The 6,445-nt window shown below is 40.0% G+C and overlaps 1 long non-coding RNA gene across 1 annotated transcript; it reads right to left on the reverse strand.

Moving 5' to 3' along the window:
- Positions 1-1,837: 1,837 nt before the first annotated feature.
- On the reverse strand, positions 1,838-3,587 carry LOC147013355 (uncharacterized). Its single transcript, XR_015051291.1, has 5 exons — positions 3,466-3,587; positions 3,018-3,074; positions 2,657-2,917; positions 2,201-2,387; positions 1,838-2,113 (listed from the first exon to the last, which is right to left on the reverse strand). It is a non-coding gene; the product is annotated as an uncharacterized LOC147013355 (long non-coding RNA).
- Between the last annotated feature and the right edge of the window lie 2,858 nt (positions 3,588-6,445).

The following is a 6,445-nucleotide window of genomic DNA, read 5'->3' on the forward strand; positions in this document are numbered from 1 at the left end:
TCCCCCATCCAAATCCTCGATCTTTTCTACCCCCGATAATCCACCCAAGCCCACTTCCTTCAATTCTCCTGCTTTCCTTCCTGAAAGTCCCTGTAATGTCCATCTTCTCCTCGCCATGTTCCCCGTCCCATCCCCATCCCTCTCCCTTCCACAGTTCACCTGTCTGTTCCCCAATGTTTTGTCCCTTCCACTCCCGCCCCTCTTGTCTCATGCCTCCTTGCTGTGAGTTGTGTGTTAGCTCTCATACGAGCCTCGACCAAGGTATACAAAAAAAAAAAAAAAAAAGTTCTTAAGGACCTAAAAGAATCCGAAGGCCAAGAGGACCCAAAAGACCCATGTGATCCAAAAGACCCCTAAGACCTAGGAGACCCTTTAAGACTCTACTCTAAATGGATGAGGTACATGTGTGTGTGTCATGTTTTTTTTGTGGAGTTCTACAAGAGCAGTCTGATGTGGAATGTGATGCACCAAAATGATCGTCATGACGTCCTGAGTTGATTTGGCTAATTAACGACAAAAAATCCGTTAGAATTCCCATGTTTTATATGCAAGCCTTGTTATGGTATATAAAGCAGCTTAATATGTCCTTCTACCATGGCATGGCATTCAAATTACAAAATAAATAACAAAAACAATAAGATTGTAACAGCATATATTAATTAATACTTATAATATTGACAACAATAATAAGAATAGTAGTATCATATGGCAATAATAACAAGAAAAACAGCAATTAGAGATTGCAAACCCTTGCCAGGACTTGTTTTGACTGTTGTATTTTTATAGGTTTTCAGGTATGTCAAATATGGCTGCCAAACCATGAGACCTATGACATCACATGTGGGACTCTTTTGTTCCTCATGGATAGGCAGTCATAAGTGTAAAGGTTCGCCTCGATCTTTTCAGCTATTTCAGAGAAGAAAATTGACAATTTTTGAAGGTTTAAAAAAAACAAAAAACAACATGACCGCTGACATCATCATAAATTTGTGTGGACCATTTTATCCCGAGATGACCCTCAAAAAATTTTCAACTGATCGGATGTAGAATTCCGCATATGCAATTATGACGTCATAACAAAGGCAAGCACCTATGATTCCATAATAATACCACACTCATTCCCCATGAGGAGTGCTTGCTATGTGCCACTTGGGGAACATGGCTTGGGGAACATTTGTGTGGATTCGCCTCGATTTGTCCAGCCGTTCTGGAGAAGATTGCTCGAGGTTTAAGGGTAAATCCAATATGGTTGCCAAATCATGTGAACAATGACATCATATCTGTGAACCTTTCGTTCCTCATGGACAGACCTCATGTGTAAAGTTTTTCCTCAATCTGTTAGGCCACTTCAGAGAAGATTTTGAAAGGTTAAAAAAACAACAATATGGCTGCTAAGTCACAGTGAATTTTCCAATCAGCGAATTTTGATTTGTACTTGTTTTTTGCAGGTATTCCTGACATGTAACCTCCTTCACCGATAACAGTGTTTCGTTTGATCCCCTCAATTATCAAAAACAAAAGTTAATTTGGAAAAATTGTTTCTAAGTCATTCGGAATTCATCTAAATGTGGTGTTATCGGTAGGGGGTGAGTCGGTTTGTCGGTCCCTGTAGATATGATTTGAAAGGAGAAGAGATTTTAGGTTTATTTTATTCATTAAAAACCCTCACATTAAAACCGAAACCCTAACCCTCAGATCCCGAACCCAAACTGAACCCTCACCCTCACATTAAAACCAAAACCCCAACCCTCAGATCCCGAACCCAAACCCAACCCTCACCCTCACATTAAAACCTAAACCCCAACCCTCAGACCCCAAACCCAAGTCTAATCCCAAGATCAAAGATCATTTTCACATTAAATGTTTTTAAACAGCTTAACAAATTATCATTATTATTATTAACAGTTCAATAGTTTATTGATCAGTTCCACAATAACATGACAAGGCCAATACAGACTTTTGACAACAATTTTTTTTGTTTGTTTGTTTTCTTCGAGTTCTGCCTTGATTATGAAGTTTCAGTTCTTTCAAGTTTAAAGAAGTAGAAAGGAGGAGATATATTGTAAATTTGTACAAAGAAATCCCAGGTCTTCCTTGCTCTTTCTTGATATTGCTGAAAAAGAATAAATAAACACATTACAAATCTAATATCGAATTAAATAATACATAATTTCATTAATTTTTAATGAGCTGAACTTACCACTCATCAAGCACCATCCAACGAAGAACGACAACGATAGGTTAAGAACTCCAAAGGTCTCCAAAGATGAACCCATAAGAAGAGCCTCCAAAATAGAACCCGCTTTTCGAGTCTCCAAGGCAGAACTATTTTCCTGATTTTTCCCGAATTTTGTGGGTCATCAGAGTAGAACTCTTTTTGTGGGTCTCTGCACACACATCAGCAAAACGAAGTGAAAACCACTCAATGGCACCACCACCATAATCATCATTATAATACCTTCCATCACAATCCTGGAAACCCTGTATTCTGTCCAATGCTTTCTGCATCTCAGTTAAATTTTTCTCTTCTTTTGCCTTCAATTTCACATCTTGATTTTCTTCATCACAAAATCCCACTGGATTTATTTAAAGTTTTTCAAACAATTACTTTTAACACAGTAAATGGTTAAGATTGAAAAAAAAAAACAGGACTCACTGCTCGACGGAAAAGCCGACGTTTCAGGGAGAATCCTTTCGCCTTGGTCACGGCAGATGTTGAAGTGAGTAAGAAGCTTGAGAATCGCCACGTGACATCCAACCTGCTTCAATTTAATTAATTTTAATGATCATCCAGGTGTACACGCTGACTTCTGTACGGGTCCATGAACACTCATGCCAGACTTTCACCAATTGGATGACCTGTTTGGTGATTGTCAGGCTGAGAGTGCAGCAAAACATTTGTTTGTTCTCAACGCTTCTGAGACACACAGAATGGGACAAGATGGGGGTGAAGAACATGTAGTTTATTCAAAGTTTGGAATAATTTGTGATGTAAGGCAAGAATCTTGACAACTTACGTTCCAACCGGTATGATTGTTTCATTCGATGGGGTGAAGGAGAGTGAAGAAGCACCTCTTCTTTGGAAAAAAAAAAAACAACAAAAATATGAGAGATTAAACACATTGATATCTTCATCAGTTTGATAACTTGTTCAGGAAAGGGCACAGATGGGAATGCATTGACGTAATAGGTGAATGAGGTGATCTAATACAATTGAGGGGAGAGAAAGTTCTTGTTATTATCCTGTATGGCGATGATGTCAATAAGTTACCATCACACCAAAATTATAATTAGAATTATCTCCACAATTAAGAACATTCTTCTTCATAGAAGGAAGTATTAACAGCAATGTCTATAAAAGAACAACTATAATGTATTTCAGCTTAATCTCCTGATCTTGGGGTTTGCTGTGTTTGCACCTCGTGTGTTCCCTCCAACAGCCCCAAAGGATTGAAGAGTGCTTACCTGTTGAAGGTCTTGCACGTGATATAATAGCCCGTCAACACCGTGCTGTTTCTGCTGTTGGAGTCCATCATCATCATGGAGAGAATTCTGTTCCAGCTGGAATTTCTCAACACCTTCCTGCTTCTGTTGCAGCCCCTTGGTAACATGTTGCTTCTGTTGCTGTTGTTGCCTGTGATCACAATGATGCTTCTACTTTTTCTTCAGCCCCTCCACACCGTGCTGCTTCTATTGATGCTGTTGCTCCTTTAGACCCTGTTGACCCTGAAGATCTCTAGACCCCATATGACCCTTCAAACTCCTATAGATCTGTTGACCCCTTAGACATTTATAACCACAGCTCCTTTAGACCCAGTGAGACCCCATCGACCCAGTTTGACCCCTTTATATATTTTAGAGCCTGACGACCTTTACACCCTTTTAACTGCTTCGACCCCTTTAGAACCTTTAAACCACGCACCAAACAAACATCAAAATAGACTTTTTCAACACAGACTACTCTTTTCAGCAAGTGATAAGCAAACTCTACCCAGCTAGAGGATGGCTGAACTGTGCTAGTAACCTTAGCTAATCTAAAACTACTTCGAAAAACTATCGCTAAAATGAAATCAACCCCCTGGAAGTTGTATAACACAAAATAAAGCCTCCCCCTCCTCCTTTGCGAACCTGGTGTTCCTTGTACTCAATGAGAATCGTCATCGGAACAAACACATTCGTCATCTTCATCCTCACAATGACATCCGTCATCGTCACAATCACATTCATCATCTCCATCGTCACAATCACATTCATCATCTCCATCGTCACAATCACATTCATCGTCTCCATCGTCACAATCACATTCATCGTCTCCATCATCACAATCACATCCATTGTCATTGTCACAATCACATTCGTTATCTTCTGAATCCAACATATCATCATCGTCATCGTCATCATCATCTTCTTCCACATCCTTATCCTCCTCATCTTCTCCATCCACTTTCTTGTCCTTTCTGTGAACAAACACGAATAAACATAACTTCGTTTTGGAGAACACTTCTCTGCGTCGTTCAAATGTATCAATCAGAGTACCACCAGATATATAAACTCCAATAATAACATATTAATCGGTAGAGAGGTCCATCGGGATCATAGTTTGCTGTTCTTAATTTGAAGATCAATCATAAAATGAAGAATTGTGAAGAGGTTTACCGGAGCCGTTTCTTCATCCATAAGTAAATCGCACAAAGCGAGTTGATGATAAATATCACCATGGAGATGACCATGACAGCATGTCCAAGTCTCTCCCATAGCAACACGAGCTCTCCAACGTCCATCGGACCAAAGATGGAACCTTTCCCAAAGACCTGTGGACACGGATATAACAAGTTTAATATATTTATGTTATTTCAATGAAAACAGGAATCTATTTCCTTCATAACAATCCTTAAATGGGATCCTTTGAAACTGAAGTTGAAACCTGATGTTCTGACCACAGGCCCAGCAAACGGATCGAACATTCCAGAACAGGTGTGGTTTGCTTGTAACAAGATTTGAGAGCGTTTGTTCACACCGGAATGAAACCGTCATTATTTATTTAATATTACAACCTGCGCCCTTCCTATAACTTCCTTTTAATACCAATCAATGAGATCTTTCACCCTTTACCTTATGCCCATCAGTGACTGTCTTCTCTCTACGTTTCCCACTCACCTGGTAAGATTTCCTTCTGGCCCACAAGCCAGGACGCATTTGCAGGTGCACTGGAAACATATTTTCTTGAAATTCTTGGAAAAAACCCAAGAGCACAACAAGGTACGACCACATCGGAGCAGCGAATGGGGCCGAATGGTCTTAATGTTCCAAAAGGTAAACACACAATGCATCACCACGATGGTCTTTGTGACGCTGCAAGCATTGTTGTCATGGTAACCATGTTCGGTTCTCAACAACCCATTTCAGTTTTCGTTGTATCATCATCCCATGTATTATATAATTATATAATGGTTTGTAATATTCGTGAGCAGGGTTGCCTGAAGGTCTCTTTACCACTTCAGTAAAGCATTACGTTTTAAATTCTTAATATACAGGTTTTATTGTTCAGTGCTGTATTTACAATATAAATTAATCAGTCATTGTATCTGTATGCAATCCATTGTGCAGATACCATGACTCATTCGTTGTAAGTACTGCACAATAAAACCTGTGTATTCATAGAGTTTAAGAATGAATGTTTTTCTCTACCGGAGTTTGTAAGCAAAAGATCCAAATTGCCTCATTGTGCTTATGGTATGTAACATTGAATACTTTGGTTCATGTGCTGTGGGGATTACAGCATGACGTCATCACATGAACGGAAGGGGATGGATTGGTGACCTGGTTGAGTTTTGAATTCAACGGTTGCTCTTGGAGTTTCCCGGATCATTCCAACATTTCTCCTGCTTCTTTCATGCTGGCTCGCTAGCTATCGTGTGCAGCTTGTGGCTGCTGGTTGCATCATTTTCTGGTGGTGCAGATGTGCTGCTGATAACAACAACAGGTGTTCAACAACAGTCTTCAAATATTTCACAAAGATTTTTTTTGTCGTCTGTGTGCTCCATGACCAGTGTCGTGTCACTCACTGTCAGCCGTGTTGGATCGTATACAGTGAGCTACGTATTACCGATTACATCAAGGCCCATGCATGTATTCATGAGTGGTGGATCATTCATAAGGCCTTCATATCACACCGTGGAAATTGCATCGTTTTTAGAACTTTTTGAACATGTTGGTATACTCGGAGTATGTGGCCATGTCAGCCTACTAGGAGTATGTGGACATGTAGGTCTACTCAGAGTATGTGGCCATGTCAGCTGACTAGGAGTCTGTGGACATGTAGACCTTCTGAATGTTTGTGGATAATGGTTGGTGATGGTTTCTGGGAGAGGGGGGGGGGGCTCACACCTGTTGTCGGGTTTGTTTCTGCAATTTTTGCCCCAAATTTTTAATGGTACCAGAGATT

The sequence above is a fragment of the Eptatretus burgeri genome, chromosome 14 (assembly GCF_056783735.1).
Source record: "Eptatretus burgeri isolate ZD-2024b chromosome 14, Ebu_testis_v1, whole genome shotgun sequence".
In the NCBI taxonomy this organism is placed as follows: Eukaryota; Metazoa; Chordata; class Myxini; order Myxiniformes; family Myxinidae; genus Eptatretus; species Eptatretus burgeri.